At 42.2% G+C, this 18,041-nt stretch overlaps 1 long non-coding RNA gene across 1 annotated transcript; it reads left to right on the top strand.

Annotated features, from left to right (window-relative positions):
* The first annotated feature begins 5,845 nt into the window (after positions 1-5,845).
* Positions 5,846-12,433, top strand: LOC310885744. The gene is made up of 2 exons (XR_014574955.1): positions 5,846-7,524; positions 11,705-12,433. It is a non-coding gene; the product is annotated as an uncharacterized lncRNA (long non-coding RNA).
* The last annotated feature ends 5,608 nt before the right edge of the window (positions 12,434-18,041 follow it).

Genomic DNA, 18,041 nt, shown 5'->3' with positions numbered 1-18,041 from the left:
AATAATGTCTCAGCATAGTCTTAGGTAGAATATGGCTGTCCATGTCATGTTACAAAAGCTAATTTTTTAGGTAATCAGATTTGTTGCTACGTACAAAATTCTTTTTTTGAGGGAGGGAGCTGATGTAGCCAGGACATAATTAAATAGCTAATAAAGACAGGACACAGTCACATGATTTGAGGAGTTTCACTCATAAAAATGCTGTCCTCAAAATTCTCAAAGGGCTGTGTCAAACGGCACCCTAGAGTGCTTCTTCCCAAAACCATTTGTATCAGCAAGCTCACAACATTGTTTCTGTCTCTCTTGACATATATTGATCCTAAGTTCTCACGACAGAGATAATGGCTTTGCTAATGGCACACTGAGTATCACAATTTACATCAGCAATAAATCATTAAGCATTTCAAGAGTGTTCAATCTGCCACGAAGGGTCTGAGTCATAAATTGTGACCCAGTTACGTTTGTGCCAGTCCAGCAAACCTACATCACTTTTCTCCCTCAGCCCCCACACTCCAAATTGCTACCAAAAAAAAAAAAAGAGAGAGAGAGAGAGAGAGAGAGAGAGAGAGACAACAGAAAGCTCTAATAATTTATTTCCAGACATGTAACAACACATCTAAGAAAGGTCAGCTAGTAAACTCCTCCTTGGGATTGTTGAAAAAATAAAGTAAATTTGAAAAATTGACAAAAACTTAATAAAAAAAAAGGAGACAGCAAATTCATTTATCTACCCTCTGGCTTCCAAATACACCTGTGGCCTCATCATTCAGGAGGAAAGACATGAAGCCCAGAGAAAGCTGTACACATGAACAGCACATTGAACCAGATTTTTGTCCTTCATCATATGCAAGCGCAGTTGCCTTTGGAAGTGGTGTGGCACTTTCCTGGCCTGCTGTGGAGCAGATGTTCGTGGGCAGCCAAGCAGCTCATTTAAATGAGGTTCTCTCTGCTCCCTGCCAGAAAGACAACCCTGCCTGGCTGGGGCAAAGGGCAGAGTCTCCGGCTGCTGCAGGGGACATGAATGTGGTCTTAGTTTTGCATATCTGCTTTTAAAAACTGAAGCTGTCTGCTCCAAGATGCAAAGGCTTGACTGAATCTAGGAAGCAACCCTTGGCCAGTTTTCCACTAATCTCCATCCTGATTATCTTGCATTTCATTTGTGTATGGCACTGACAAGCACAGTGGCTGTGAAAAGCTTCAGTAAAAGGAAAAGTTTGAGGTAGGTGAGCACATTATCACAGAGTTCAGCCTCAAGCTCCTCCCTGCAAGATGGCTTTTGATGCTCTTTCTGCTGGGGCAATGCTACTTTGGGTCTCAGCACTCTGTCTGTGATGTGCTATGCCATGCGGGCATACCAGCTGGGGGCTACATAAACCCTAATACTGTGCCCAGCTCCATTAAATTAAATTCAGCAACAACAGCATGGGCACAGGTAGTGAAATAGACATAGCTTTCATGTAACTTTTTTCCAGTGTATTTCAGTAATCCTGTATCAAAGACAGAGTCTGAAAACACTGCTTGTGGCTAAAGGCCTTGTTTCCTTTCCATGTCCCTTCAATACACTGGCCTATCACTAAGCCTGAAGCAGTTGTCTTTTGGCTGTGTGAATTTAGAGCCCTCCAACAGACCTGGCAAAATGACAAATCTTGTCTCAAAGCAGAAAAGAAATTGTGTAGTTTCTTAGGGGTATATCAACATTTTAATCTAGCTGCCCTCAATATTTTGTTGTAATTAATGCTTTTAAGATAGTAGGTGTCTGGTGGGACTCTGCATTTGTCTCTCTTGTGAGCGGTAGTAATTGTGAGCAGTGCCTTTGTCAACGTATCTCTTTAGACTTTGCAAAGCAGTGCCTAAGCTTTTTTAGTACTTTTAGTCAACTTTACCCCCAAGAATTCACATTGGGCTGTGTAACCTTTTAGCTTGGGGGAATAACGGTCAGTTTGCTGGATATCTTGTCAGTGTTGCAAAGAGGAATCACTCTTTATTGTGGGTTGATGTAAGATCTTGGTGGGATTAGCTATGCAAGTCCAGTTTCGATGTTTTGGTGATCAGAAGTAGCTGTAGAATGGAGCCTGTTTGCATGAGACTCAAAAATGTTTGGCACAAATAACAAGGAGGGAGTCTACAGAAAAGTCAGGTGGTGTGCTGTCTTTTACTGTAGCCTTAGTTGTGAACTGGTCCCATAGGGAACATTTTTAGATGTTGTGATATCATTGTTAGGAAAGAAAAACACAACAGGTTGCCCCATCTGTGGAGCAGAAAGGTTTTCAGCTGTGTAAAAGAATGGTCATTTTAATAAGCTGGCTATATTTTGCATACTTCCAACACTAACGTTGACATAACTGAACCAAGATATTTTGTAGAAGAGTAGTTTATAAAAAAAATTATATCACTCAATTATTGCAATTTTCTTATATTATTTTGAAATGTTCCTTCTGAAAGTTGTGGCTGTTAGGATAGACTGTGCACATTAAAATTCATCACATTAATAACACGGGTGTAAATTAAACTTTTGAATATATTTGGGAAAAAAATAACTAGTTTTGTGCAATGTCCTTTGCTGAGGCTCAGGAAAGCCATGAGATCCATGCTACATAGTACATTTCCACAAGGTCATCCTAGGATCCTTCACTATTCTGGACCAAAGAGTATGGGATTTTCTTATTTCAGGCAATGTAGAAAGTTGGGTAAAAATACTACTCTGAAGAGAATGGTAAGCAGAACGACAACTAATTTCACTTTCACATTGGAGCTGTAGAGTCAAGTGTTAAAGACATTTCCTATGTAAAACCTCCTGTTGAGCACTGGTTTGTTGGAAACAGGACAGTTACTAGCTAGAAGGCTTTAAAATTCATAGCTCCTTCTTCAGTGGCAAAAGTGGGTAATAAAGAAGTATGTCATGACATAGATGTCTACCCTGCTGTGTATGTTCCATTTCAGACTAATAACTCATTTTCTTCATAAATGAATAATATATGATCTTTAATATTTGAATAGTCCCTCAAAGTGTAAAATAAAGTACACTTTGAAACATTTTGCTCTTAAATAATACTATAATTAGTATATGTTTCATTACAAAGTTTCTCAAGAGCTTTCCTACTCCTTTTCCTATGCAGCACTCAATCAAATCCAGCTATTCTGGGGCTGGAACACAAGAACTGTTATGTGACAAGATTATGAAACAATATGTTTGCAGTAGAACTGGAGCATACTAGCTCCATAGAAAGCCATGGATAATTAAGGAGAACTGGACTCTCCACAAAACATTATATCTGCTTTTCATCTGTTAAACATACTGATTTTTATTTTTTTCTTTTAGAAGCCTGAGCATTTGGAAAGAACTAAAGCTTTCTCCCCCCCCCCTCCCCCCCCCCCCAAAAGATTGTTTTATGTAAAGGCTATATTTCAATAAAATTATTTCACTAAGAAAATAATTAAATAAATAAATATTTTAAAAAATAATTGCTACTTCTTTTTGTTTCATCTCCAAAGTCACACTTTAGTTTGGACCTTTACTGACAGATTATTATGATAAATAATAAATGTTATACTCTTTGTTAGATGTTATTTTATTGTTCTTTTTGTTTCAACAAATACTGCCTCTTTTATCGCATTAGGAAATCTCCACAGTCGGCATCTAAAGATATTTCTCAGAATAAAAAAAAAGATCCTTACTCTACTTGACTTGCTTGTTCTTGACTAAAGTTTATGGGTGTATTTCATCTGAAAAGGAAATAATACCAGGTTTGGGACTCCCTTGATATCACTGCAAAGAACTGTGGGTGGGAGGAGGGAAGAAGAGAAAGGGATGATTGCCTCTCTATAAATAGAGTAGTTTCTGCACATCACTGATCCTGCACAGATGTCTGTCAATGACAGAGATGCTGCTTCAGAAATTACTTAAACAGCTGCATTCCAGGCAAAGAGGAACAATTAACAAATGGATCTGGGTTGCAGAAACATTCAGTTTGGTGACAGATGTTTGGATACACTCTTACTTTTTATTTATGTAATAAATGCTCTTAATCTGATTCCCTTTTATAATTCCTCAGAAGAACATAAGTAATTATTTTCTTGGTGAAAGTGTTTATATCACAATTTAAGAGTCATTAATTTATTGTTTTACTAAGAGAAAGTAGATGACTTTGAAGTACTGTTGAACAAAACACAGACCTTGTCTCTGGGCAGAAGACAAACATGATATTTGGTTAGCAAACATATAAAATCAGAGGCATGGGTCCTCCTTTCCATGTAGAGGACAGAGTTTCCCAGGGAGTGCTTCTCCAGAACTGTGTTGGTCCATCTCGTTCTTATGGGATATACTCCAATTTTTCAAGTTTCCAAACACAAAGTAAATTTCTTTCTGGAATTCACTGATAAATTATCAAGTCTTAAATTGTTACACAAACACTTTTACCTAGAAAATAGTTCCTTACAGAATTATAAACTACTGGGTTTTCCAGGGGAATGTGGGACAAATCAATAGCCAGAATTATGCACAAAGTTAGCTGAGGTGCATCCTTGTCTCAAAATCTGTGCATACTTAACAATTCACTGGCTAACTTTTGGACTCTGATACTAAACATCATCCTATACCATTTCAACCAAGTTCTTTAGAAATAACTGAGATAAAGGTTTACTTTGCCTATTAGCTCCCCCTTATTCCAATCTGAATTGAAACCAATTTTCAGAATTCCTAATGTGACTAGGATTGCCCTACTTATTTTTGCAGTTATTTGCCCTAAATCTCTTCCCTTTTTGTATTGCTTTGCCTAATCTATGCGTTTGTTCCAGATCAACTGGCCGTAATGTATGGGGGGTGAAGGAGACAAGGCATGGGGAACTGGAAAGACACTTCATCCTGTGTGTGGGGTGAGGTAAGTGCAAAGTCCAACTGCTGTGATTTGAGGCGTGCAGTAGGTGTTAGTATTGAACAAAGCACATGCCAGGAGTTAATGGAGCTGGTGCACTGCCTCAGAGGAGTTAACTTAAGTACACTGAATATTTTAACTACATTTTTTAAAGCCTGAAATCATTTGGTTCTAATTTCTGAGCAGGGACTTGAAGCCCACACAGCAGCAGGTCTTGATAATTATTAATTATATGTTTTTCATCTGTTCTGTATGACCTTGTTTGGAAAAGCTGTGTGGTGAAGGCTAGAATATTAAGAGATTTGTGGGCCCTGTCATGCCACCTAGCTGGAAAAGAGGAAAAGCTTTAAAGAAGAAGTGCATATTTCAAAGTATAACCTTGAATTAGCACCATTTTAGTTGGCACTAAAAACTGGAGGATGCACTATGCATAGAACAACTGAAAGAGAAAGTAGTTGATTTTATGGTTTAGCTACAACTAAAATTCACACACACTCCATTCTGATAGTCTGATCTAAAATTGCAGCAGTCTGCATGGGCAGACGGCAAACTGCCCACACAGGGAATCCTACCTTGAAAATCAGCATGAGCTTTATTGTAGTGGACACCCAGACACTATGGTCCTGGCTCACGCTGCAACACATATTACCCAAAGAAAAGACTCAGGTACCATGGGGAATCCAAATGACATCTAAAGAGGAAGAAGCTTTGGTACGAAGTTTTTGTCTCCACTTCACTGGTGTTACCTCATACAGATCTGCACTGCCCTCCGACTGTAAGATCTCTCTGTTCCTCTCTGGATGTGCATGTTAATCTAAAACTCCAGCCTTCTGCAAATGTGAATGATTAGATTGCTTTCTGAAGATGGTAGAGAAATGCTACCATCTGATTTTTCTCCAGCTGCGCAATACCCCCAGCAATTATTTTTTCCCATTAGAAATAACGAAGCAACCTCACTTGCAACAGAAGAAAAATGTCATGGGAGCCCTGGAAGCAGTGTGTTTGCCACAGTTACAAAGAAAAAGCATCGGTGGAGCTGGATTTCAAAACACTGAAGAGATATGTATTACTTTTGACTTCTCTGAAAAAATCTATTGGCCTTCAAGCCTTGACACAAAGAGAAGAAAACATATTTCCTTATTAACTTTTTTTTTCTTTTTTTTTTTTTTTTCCCCCCCACAGGTTTAGAACATAATGTCATTCTCTGCATGGTAGCTTGTACAGTAAGTGAATTATTGCAGTGTTGTTGGGAAGAGGGCCTGGAGATGTTCATGCACTATAAAACCAGTATCCACCCACACTTTACTTTTAACGTTATCACAGAACACAAGCACAGAATAGCTCAAATTAAGTTAGAAATCTCAAATCTTTTTTTCTCCTGCCGTTTTGACTAACAATGTTATGTGTTTCTCAGCTCTTTACATTGCAGAAAGTGGTCTCACTAGAGTAGCAAACATCTGTGATAAAGATTTATGTACAATTATGACTAGTGAGAGAGAAAAAATAAAAACAATTTCATGAAAGCAGAGACGTCTACTGCAAATAGAAGATTGGCTATGAAACTTAGGGCAAGAATCTGACAAGAATTATTCTCATCTGACTAATATTGTGAGCATAAGTGGTGCACCTGAACTCTCTGCTTGCGGTGTGGTAGGTGCTGCAAATAGGTCACGACAAGCTCTCAGAGCTGTTTGGGAAATGGAAGAAACAACGAGTTCTGTTGTCATCTTGTCTTGTCTCTGTTCTGCCCAGATTTGTTTCATCTGTCACTTGTGCCTTTTTGCTGAAGCCACAGAGAGATGGCATCTCTTCTGAGATGAAAAACTATATTTTTACCTCACTGGGATCTCTGTATATGGGACATATAACAAGATGACAGTGGCTTAGCTCCTCCTGGAGAGGACTAGAAGCTGAAAACCAGTTAGCAGAACCCCTGATGCTCAAAATGAGTGCTGCCAAAACCAGCTATCTGGATGAGACTTGGAATCACTTGTACCTGGACCATTAATTTTGTTTCACAAATACTGTAGCCAGCTAATGTGAGAAAGTAGAGGTGGGGTAAAATCACTGTGGGAGGGGAAGAGACCATTCCTAGGCCCATCCTCTGTCAGTCTACTGTTGGGCATCAACACCAGATACTGCTCCTGCAACTTAGGAGCTTGCGGGGGACAAAAACAGAAGCATGGGAAGAAAACCTGGCGCCATGGAAAAGCAACACAGTCTTGACACCAACTTTGGTGTCAGCCATGATTTGGACTCATCTATGAAGAGCAACGATTGTTAGTGGAGTCCACGTGGATAGGCTTTAGAAAGTAGGAAATCCCTTGGAGAGCTGTTTTCCAGGCTCAGGAAAAGATTCTGTCTGCAATATAAAATAGGGTCTGCACAACATAACACAGGGTCTGGGTGTGTTTATTCCTGGGACAGCTCCTGGGTTGCTGCAGAGAAGCAGTTGCTTTACCCTCTGTTGGTTTATAGGAGGACAGACCACACAGAGCATCATGTCCCTCTCCCGCTGCTTCATTCACAATGCCCAGCCACCACTCCTTTCCTTAACAGATGCTCATAAAACCCCAGTGAGTCACGTTTTTTTGTCATCCTCCCAACTTAACTAGATGATCATTAAGGAGCTTGGATGCAGCTTAGGCAAAAGGTAATAATTAATGCACCATTACTTTATTTGCAATTCTTGCACCCAATGTTACATTCATTCTCCATTGAATATTCTGATAAAATACATAAGCACCAGAAATGTTAGTGCAGGGTTATGTAAACAAAGCAACTGGCACAAAAGAAGATTTATCCTGCTACGGTCTATTATTAAAGGGATTTTTCTCAATTAAGTTGAGCAGGCAGTGAGTGCTCTGTCCACATCAATGAAGGAGAATTCCTCAGCAAAGGGAAAACACCAGGGAACAAATGCAAAATGTAGCAGTGTCTTTACAGAGTGTGCACTTCTGACTGTAGTCACTTGGAGTCAGATGGATTTTGAACAGTGTGCCCTGCATTATTACATTTCTGTTGTATGTCAGAGAGATTACTGATGCTTTTAATCTCATGCTTTTTACAGAAGTATTGTACAGATACACGTGCCTGTCACTGGACAGTATAAGAACGCATAGAGTTAATGGTGATATTTTCTTAATGTTCTCCTCAAATACTGAAGACTAAGTGTTTTTTTGTAAATCAATGTACTTATGTAGTAGTGTCCATAATATTCATCTGTGCCAGAAGAACAAAGGTCATTCAACTTTTATGTATGACTGAGCTATGAGAACTGGGGAGTCCATTAACTAAGTGGATGCCAAAGAAAATATACTTTTAAAATAAACTATTTGCATTACTGAAGAAAGATGGCAGTGCAGTTAGAGCAGGGATAGTTAGTGCAGTTAGTGCAGTTAGTGGTCAGGGACAACCAGATCCGCTTAGGTCTGGTTAGACTTTGCAGCAACCTCCCTGTAGTACTATGGGCAAGCCAGCTAATCACTCTGTGCCTCTTTTCCTCAGCCATATAATAAAGGTGAAAAATCTTTGCTTAACTATTCCTTTTTTCGTCTCTCTTCAATGCGTAGTCTGTACAGTGTAGGACCATCTTACAGTGCGAGCACTAGTGGCATCTTTATAGCATTAGTACATCCAAACCCCAAATGTATGCTAGAGCTTCTGGTTTTGTTGTTATTATTACAATAAACTAAACATTAATTTAGATCTAGCAGTGGATTTGGCATAGCATGTATCCATTTAATGAGGCACCCCTTTACAGTTCATTTCATTACATCAAATATTTTAAATCCAGCATTCAAGTGCACATTCCAAAACCTGTGATGGTTTGCTCATGAAGGAAAAATGGTCAGCTTTACCTTTCTAAGGTTGCTTGTCTGGTTAGAGCCTTTTAGCACATGGTCTCTACTGTATTAGTTTTGGTACATGAAGCATCGAGGCTGTTGTCTTTGCCAAAAAAAGAGAAATTCCATTTTTAAGCACAGAAGGAAAATGTGATGTTCAGAGCTATTGCTTTAGATTGCATGGCATCCCTTATCTTCACTCATATTTGGCACCATTTGCTACCCTGCTGGGACTGGGTTTGGGAGTGGGGGTTGTTTGGCTGGAGGGCTGCAGGGGGATGTTCTGGGCGGAGGGCAGTGTGAGACCATCCACAGAGTAAGCAAGGCAGAGAGTGGGTAAGTGGTGAGAGGCATCAGGAGAAGGATGACTGGAGGTGCAATGACCCCAGGTGGGATGCTGCCATCACTGCAGTGTGAAGAGTCATGCAGGATAGGTGAGAGTACATGAAAACACTTTGACCTGCCCATGTTACACAGCTAACATGCATTTTGGCAGTGGCACAGTGCCTGCAGCCTTCGAGAGCCTTTCAGGCATCCTCACAAATGAGCTCCACTGTTTATTTCCTGTCTGCTTTTCTTCCACACTTTCCTACTCCAGTGTTCAATCAGATAAAAGGGGATGCAAGGGATTTGTGTCACATGAAAATATAGTACAGTCATGTTGTCTGTCAGCCCACCGTGTTAACCCCCCTATGCTCTGGGCTCCTTGGGGTCAGACATGCTCCAGGCACATGGTGCAAAAACAGACCAGGAGCTGAGAGACTTTCACACCTGGAGGGGATCTGGAGACAGAGCTGGATGCTGGTGAGACAGAGGGATGGGCAAGGTGGATATACAGTTTCCAGCTTCAGTAGATTAGTTTTTACTAAGCCAGATTATCTATCTATCTATCTATCTATCTATCTATCTATCTATCTATCTGTCTATCTATTTATTTATTTTAGCTTTGTGGATCTCTTTGTTCTGGCCTAGCTCTTTGTATATTAACTTGGAAGATTCAGCATATTCCAGTCCATGCTTATGAGGCTTGGATCACCATGCTGTCCTGCACCTTAGCCTTTTTTCTTGCAGCTAATAATGCAAGACCGTTACGTTCTCCACAGGAGCACAAACATATTATTTTTAGGCAGCATATTTCTTCTTTTCCTTTCCTTTCCTCTTGCAGTTGTTTTGTGAAAAGACAAGATTTCTTCACAGCATACCACAGGGAGGCATATTTTCTTCCTAGCTGCAGTTCTAACCTAGATGATCCAAGCACCAAATGCCATGTTTTGTACGGCAGCGGGGAAAGTGGCTGTAAAAAATGATCAATTCCAAGGATTGAACCTTTGCCTCCATTTGCAAATTATCAATAAAAGGCCTGGGTTTTAATGATTGCTTACTCATTCCAAAGTAATTAACTGGAGAAGGGTCTATAAATTAGTCCAGCAGCTTCACCAAGGTGGTGTGGGTGCCGATGGCTGGTAGTTTTACAGACAGGGAGAGGGGAGTGAGAGAGACCACAGGCATCTTCTGCCTGGGTATCCATCAGGGTTAGAAACTCTTCAGGCCCATCGAAACCTGATACAGGCATCTAGGGACAGTATCCTCCTACTGTCCCATGCGGAAGTGTCACCAGTGTAAGATGACACTTCACAGAAAATCTTGATGTGAGCAACTTTTTGCCAGATAGGTGCTTTCTGTGCCTGGATTTCTTCTTTGGCCCTGCCTTACCATGCAGTGTTTTTCAGATTTGTGATAGTTCTTGAGCCTAGAGGACTCCCAAGCTATATTTTGGTGGTTTCAGACAGCCTGTGGGGCATTTGGCAGCCTCAGGCTGCCAGTGCCCATGATGCTGCCTCAGTTGCACATGGGTGCTTGGGGCAGTGGGGACACTGAGACGGTGTGGCAGAGACCACCAGACTCTTGGTGCAGAAACCTTCCTGACAGATAAAGCTCGTCTAAGTGTATTCTCTTCAAGCTTTGCTTTAACATTTCCCTGGGTTTTAAAGGTTTTAAGGTTACTCACATGACCTAGATCAAGCTGCTGGTACCGTGTCTCTGCTGAATAGTGCTGTGCACTCCTGCAGATAAATACCTGACTCCTCTGGCCGGGGAGGTTATTCCTCCATGTCTAATCTGTCACAAAAGATTTGTGTTTGAAAGCCAAAGGTTCATGGTTTTATTTATTTATTTATGTATTTTTATTACTGTAAATCTGTCAGAGGGAAGCAGCTGGAGCAGAGCTCTACACCCTCAGGGAAAAGAGGAAAAAAAAATTGTTTTGCTGGGAAACTCAACTAAATTGTTTAAATTAGGATTTACTGACAATTCTGGTGCTGGAGGTGCAAATTGAACACCTACCTGCTTGAAAAAAAAGAGACTGGGAAAAGCCGGAGAAGTTGTGCAAAAGGGATCTTAACGACACTCCTTCTCTGGTCCTTGCAAACCTAATAAGACTCTTGTCATCAAAATGCGATGTGATGCTGTGAGGAAATGGTCGTTTACTATTGAACTGCAGAGCTTGGAGCGTGAAGAGGCTCTTCCTAGAACGGGTGTGAGCAGCATCTTTGTCCTTACAGCAGTGCATAAAATACCTCAGGGAAGGCTCAAGCTTCAGGTGATGCAGTGGCCAAAGCACTCGGGTTCCCGCTGTGGCAGGGGTCGGTGTGGTTTTGTCTCTGGGTTATACCAGTGCTGCTGGGAAGTAACACCAGCTGGATGCTTTCAGAAATGCCCTTCTGGCCCCAGTGCCAACAGAGGGGAGGCAAAGGGACACCTCAGAGATGTGCAGGAGCAGCAGGGGTGCAGCAGCAGGGCTCCTGTGGCTGCTGGGGGCTGCAGCTGCACAGCGCTAGGCCCGTGCTGCAGCAAGTGAGCAGCCCCACTGCCACTGAGCGCTGAGACCAGCTGCCCTCCCTGTGTCCCCAGCCAACGCAAAGGGTGGAGAGGGGTTATTTCAATTCCCCAAGCAATTTATTTCCAGTAACAGGTGTTACATCAATTCAGGACCTTTACTCCTCACAAGGAGGCCCCTGGAAGACAACCTAGCTGTTTGTAAAGGAAAATGTGAAAGCATGGATAGATCAATCAAGACAATAGAACAAAATGATGCTGCACTTCGCTGCAGAAGGCTGTCTTTCATTCCTGAGCAAAGACCAACATCCTGAGCTATAAGAGGACTCCTCTGCAGAGCTTGCCATCAAAGCCATCACAGCTTGGAGCGAGACATTTGCCTTCCCCAAGTAACAAACTGAAGACAACAGCAAGAGCGTCACTAGAGACAGCAGCCAAACGGGAAACACAAAAGGTGGATGTATAATCCTTGAGTGAGAAATGGCAATATCGATTGCACAGACTGGATGAGAGGGGCACACAGGCAGCATGACTGAACAAGTGTCTACACGCCTTGCTATTTGTGACAATTAAAGTTTGAAGGGCAAAGGGTGTGTTGGACGCGATTTGCTGCATTGATCTCAAAGCTCTTACATAAAGAATGTTTATATGTTACAGAAAACCGTCCCTCACGTGCAACCTTGGTTGACAACGGGAACTCTGCAGCTGTGTCTTGAGTGAATGTGACCACCTCTGAACTCCTGTTCCTTGAATGCCAGCCAAGTTAACCTGCAAAATGAAAGATTATTATGAACCACAAAATGAGTCTGCTTTAATTACTCAAAGGCAATAAACACATTTTTATGAACAGAACACAAGACATTAAACATTTCACTAATGACAGTTCCACATTTCTTTGAAGTTATTCTGGTAGAGAAACATAATGTAATATTCCCCTGCATTATGAAATCACTTAGATTTTAGTTTCTCCTCCACTGGTTACAGAATCAAATCTAATATGGGGTCTTTTTCTCCTATAAATATGCCCTATCCAGTACAGTCCCTCCAAGGCACACATTTCATTTTTATTAGCTGGGCAGTGTGAGTCATGCTATTAATCGGTATCAGTAGCAACATATCACCAGACTGTCCTTTGCTGCAGCCTATATTTAGAAACGGAATGAGACTGCTGCTGAGTTATATAATGATGCAGCTATTTATAGACCTCCATTATACCTAGAGAGCACTGTCCTGCCGCCTGAGCTGTGAGCAACCAAGCTGACAGGGGTGCGATTAGAGATTCCTCATTCTCCCTAGCTTTTCCCCAAACACATTTGCAGTTTTGTTTTCCTGCCATTATTCCTGCTTATTCCCTCTGCAGTAAAAGTTCATTTGAAATCCTCTGTGTTCAGGCAAAACCTGCTGCAGAACCAACCCATTATTGCCTGCAGAAAGGTAAAACAGACAGTCAGAATGCCAACAAAATAACTGTATTTTTATTTACCTTCCTTTCTGGCTGCATGAACTCAGTCAAATGTAGCTGCCTTAAAAATACACCCATATTAGTAGTACATCCCTAAAATTATCAGATTCTGAGTTGTCCTGCTTTTAGCTAGGATAAAGTTAATTTTCCTCCTAGTAGCTGGTAGGGTGCTATGTTTTGGATTTAGGATGAGAATAATGTTGATAACACACTGATGTTTTAATTGTTGCAGAGCAGTGCTTACACCAAGCCAAGGACTTTTCAGCTTCTCTCTCTGTCCTGCCAGCGAGCAGGCTGGGGGCGCAGCAGGAGCTGGGAGGGGACAGACCCAGGACAGCTGACCCAAACTGGCCAAAGGGGTATTCCATACCATCTGACGTCATGCTAAACAATATATAGGGGTGGCTGGCCAGGGTGGGGGGCCGGCTGCTCGGGGATAGGCTGGGCATCAGTCAGCAGGTGGTGAGCAATTGCATTTTGCATCACTTGTTTTGTACACATTATTATTATTATTATTATCTGTCCTAATAAACTGTCTCTATCTCAAACCACAGTCTTCAGTTTCTCATATCTCTTTCCCATCCCAGAGAGGGAGGGGCGAGGGTGAGCGAATGGCTGTGTGGTGCTTAGCTGCCAGCCGGGTTAAACCACAATATGATTTTTTTCCACTAATTTCTTTTTCATACTGATTGTTGGTGGCTACCGGTAGAAAAAGCAGTGTAAGACAGTTGATATTTGTTGGGCCTGAGCAGACATAAGGATGGGGGAGGCAAGCATTTGTGTTGGGGGTAGGAGTGTGACTTCTGCTTTATCCATCAGGTCTCACAACAAAATAGCGGTTAGATTCCACACAGCAGGTAGTTCAGCTGAAATACAGTTTCAGACATGTATTTGCAAAGCAGATATTAACAGTTTAAGGCAAGCTACGCAGAAGAAACTCAGGGCATGGTCTCCATGCTTGCACACCTGAGGCAATTCAGACCATGGGTGTTCATCTGTAAATTTCCCAGAACTGTAAATTTACTTTCAAGGTGGCTGATACACCAGAGGACCATGCTGCCACCAAGAGGAACCTGGACAGGCTGGAGAAATGGGCTGACAGGAACCTCATGAAGTTCAGCAAGGGGAAATGCAAAGTCCTGTGGCTGGGTAGGAACAACCCCAGGCACCAGCACATGCTGGGGGCCAAGTGGCTAAGACGCAGCTTTGCAGGAAAAAGTGACCACCAAATTGGACATGAACCATCAACATGCCCTTGTGGCAAAAAGGATCAGAGCACCCTGGGCTGCATTAGACAGATAATCACTAGCAGGTCAATGGAGGTGATTCAACCCTGGCAAGACACATCTGAAGTGCTGGGTGTAAGACTTGATGGTCTTCAGATGAAAGATGTGTCCCTCTGCTCCAAGGGATTTAAGGTCTTCCCGCTGACATGCCAGGATGTGGGGTGGGCGTGGGGAGCAGCTCAGAGTCATTGCGTTTGTAGCCGGATTGCACTGAAATACTCAGGAGTGATCAGCGTCCAGCTATTGTAGTGACCACAAGCAACCAGCTCTTAGACCCGGAAGTCAGATGCACTTTCTTTCATCTCACTGATTTTCCATGGATTTGTTTCTCCCACAGCCCACCTAGGCCCAAGCACCAGCGTGGCAACTCCCTGTGCATTTGGGCTGTTGACCATAACTGTGCTTGGCAGAGTTTAAAATCCAGCTGCTGCTTTCCAGCTGCTGCATACGGGTGGGCCGGGCAGTGCCAGGTGCTGGGGCAATGCAAGCAGCAAATATGCCAAGGTCTGTTCGGCAGCAGCCATGCTGCTTTAGTTTTTTAGTTTCTCTGATGTCTAATAAGACAAGGACTTTTCTCCTTTTCTCCTTCTCTTTTTTTTCCCTTTTTTTTTTTTTTTTTGGTGGTGGTGGTGGTATTTTGTTGTTGTTGTTTTTGTTGTTTGCTTGTTTGTTTGTTTCTGGGCTTGCAACACCCCACTACTTCACATTGTGTCAGGCCACTGTCCAGATCAGGTACTACAGTTCCAGCTTATATCATCATGTGCTATTTAAAGTAGAGCACTTAAAATATTAACCATCGTACATCAGTTCCTTCATTACAAGTATAAACAGCTTGATTCTGCAAATCGAGATGGTTAATGATATTAAAATTAATGAAATTCTGGATGTTTTATTCCTGGCCAGCTCTGGATTTCTCTCAGATCCCTGGATTTATTAAATCCCCCCCTGCCTTTTTGCTTGTACATGCAGTGCATGCATAAGTATCACAGGAGAATTACAATATAAAGAGGTGCACCCTCAATCTGATGGCCGTTAAAATATGGTCACTGACCAAATCCCTTAATATACTGAGTTACTGCAGTTGGCTTTAGAATACACTTTGGAGAGGATTAACTGCAAAGCATGTTAAACCAAGGGCATATCTCTCATTCTCAGCTGCCACAAATGGGATGTAAGTTTTGCATACAGGAGGAAGGAGAAGGTTTCTGACAGCTGGAGATGCTTATCTTTGCTTTACCACAGGGAAGGCTGGACAAAATGCTGCCTGCCACCTTTCCAGGCTGACATTATCTACACATCAGCGAAGCTGCTGAATGTCAGGCTGTGATAACTAGCGAGCACTCGCTTCCATATGCAGAGGAGCTTGCCACCATGTAGCAGACACCAGACAGTGCTTTTAGAAATGGGGCAGCGGAGGGAAGGCAGAAAATGGGTATTTAGTGTACAAGCCCACCTCACAAATTTATTTGAGGACTGTTTATTAAAACAAGCAATAAAATTACAAGTGTTTATGTTAACTAGAAATCATTATCCATTACATTTTATTATTCCATTGATATTTAACTTACTGTAAGTCTCTTGTTAATATACAGAGTTTGATTTCTTGTGGCAGCTATTGAATAGTAATAAAATATCTGCCCACAATGAGGGCAGGTCAAAATACTGTGGATGACAAGAGCTGTTGCTAAAATTTAGAGGATTTTTAATGTCCTGGAAGCAATCCAGGCAGACCTGTCCCTGCTGGAAGTGGTGCAGACCTCATCCATGGAGACCCTGCATGGCAGATGCCATTTCTGTCAGCATTTGATAATGATATAAAAGCCATCTTTGTGGCCTGGAATGATGCAGTGGTTGGAGAAGCTTTTCCAGATCCTATAGAGTGGTTCTCAGAATATAGTAATTCAAATATTTGAATATCCTTGCAGGATACTACTTTGGTGCAATATTACTCCATGGGCCCTACTTACATGCTATGCTCTATTTATAATGGGGGATATTGTGTCCTCCTATGGACTAGGGCACTGCTTACTTTGGAAATCCCCTTGCCAGCAAACACACATTTTCCATATCCTGGTAGTCTCTTCAGATAGGGATCCTTAAGCAGCAATGAGCTCCCTCAGGTTTTCCTCCTCACTGTGTAACTGTGAATGCGGAATGCACAGGACCAGGATGCAGTGAGGCCAGGAAAGGAGTAGCCTGCAAAACTTCTTTTTCCACTGCAGCACATTGAAGACAGGGCTACTGCTGATACAGGGTAAGAGCCAAGCTCTCTAGCCCCTCTAGATTAATTCAGACAGTCACGTGGGGAGAAAAAGTGTCAGACATTGGCTCCAGTTGCAGGAACTGATGATTTTTTTCTATTTTTTTTCCCCAATCCACAACCAACTGCCCCCCTCCTCTGCAAGACAAACAAACCAACAAAATCAAGAAAGCCCCAACCCCACAATTCCAGATCAGGAACCAGATCCTTTTTCCCATGGGAGTGTTCACCACAACAGTTGACAGGAAGGATCTTCTTGTCCTTTCTTGGCCTTTCCATGCCTGGCTCTGCATGGGAACCACTTTGCAGAAGAAGAGCATCTACTCCATCCTCATCACCAGTTTAAGGAAACTGGACCATATTTAGTTATAAATGTACCTTCTGCAGAGGACATCCACTCTGCTCCCAAGAGGATGGAGGCACCTATGCTCCAGAATTGATTAGGAATTCACATGCATGGCTATGTTCGGGGCAAGATCCAGCACCAATTTAACACATCAATATGTAGCTCTCTACATAAGAACCTTGCAGCAATGGTCCCATTACAGTCAGTGGATCATATTGTCGATACAGCTAATTGAGACAGGAGAACTACTCTTCAAGCCACATGTTGGTGTCTCCTGTAGGTGAACTCCCTTGACTTTTTAGACTGGAATGAGTAGGGTCAAGGTTCAGCTGCTCAGAGGCAGCGTTATTCTGGTGTAATGTCCTGCCTCCCTCCACGGTGCTGAGGTCTCCCCTAAGTCCCACATCCCATTGGCCAGCCCTGCACAGACATTGTGGCTACCCTTTGGTGTCTCAGATGGAACCAGGAGCTGATGTTGTGGAGTTTGACATGAATCTGTCTCTTCACCTGTTACAATTAGAGTTTGGTCATGTAGCTCACATCTTGACACAACAGACCATGCTTACATTTAGGTACCTTACCCTGCCAGTAGGATCTCATTGCTTGTGTTTACCACTGGTAAACTTTTGCTGACTTCCCTCTCAGACTGTAGGGTTTTTTGGCTCTTGATGTCCTCAGCCAACTGGATGTGACACCTAGACCACAGATGTCCCCAGATTACAGGTTTGGGCTTTAGCTCCTGGAGATGGCAGCAAGAGAAAAAACAAACTTCAGTTCTTCATGAGAGCAGAGCTTCATGTGGGGGCAGGCAGGGGTGAAGGGGGCAGCACATAAGGTGTGGTGGAAGGTTTCTGATAGTCTTGCTCATCAGAACTCTTGGCAGACCTGATTTTCTTTATTCAATGTCAAATGTGCTGTCTGTGAAACATCTACAAACAACTTGTTGGATGTATAAACATTTTTGTTGTTGTTGTTTAATAGAGATACAGCCAGCAAAATGGTGATTGCTCATTCTTGCTTAAGTGCTGGCAGGAGCTTGAATAGTTGGGAATAGCTGCTGTAAGATGTTCAAGGCTGGGCTCCTCTGAGATTTCAAAATATGTCACAGAGTTTTTAAGTAGTTTTAGTGTGCTGTC

Source organism: Anser anser (genome assembly GCF_964211835.1).
Source record: "Anser anser genome assembly, chromosome: 1".
In the NCBI taxonomy this organism is placed as follows: domain Eukaryota; kingdom Metazoa; phylum Chordata; class Aves; order Anseriformes; family Anatidae; genus Anser; species Anser anser.
This window is presented reverse-complemented; position numbering and strand designations above follow the sequence as displayed.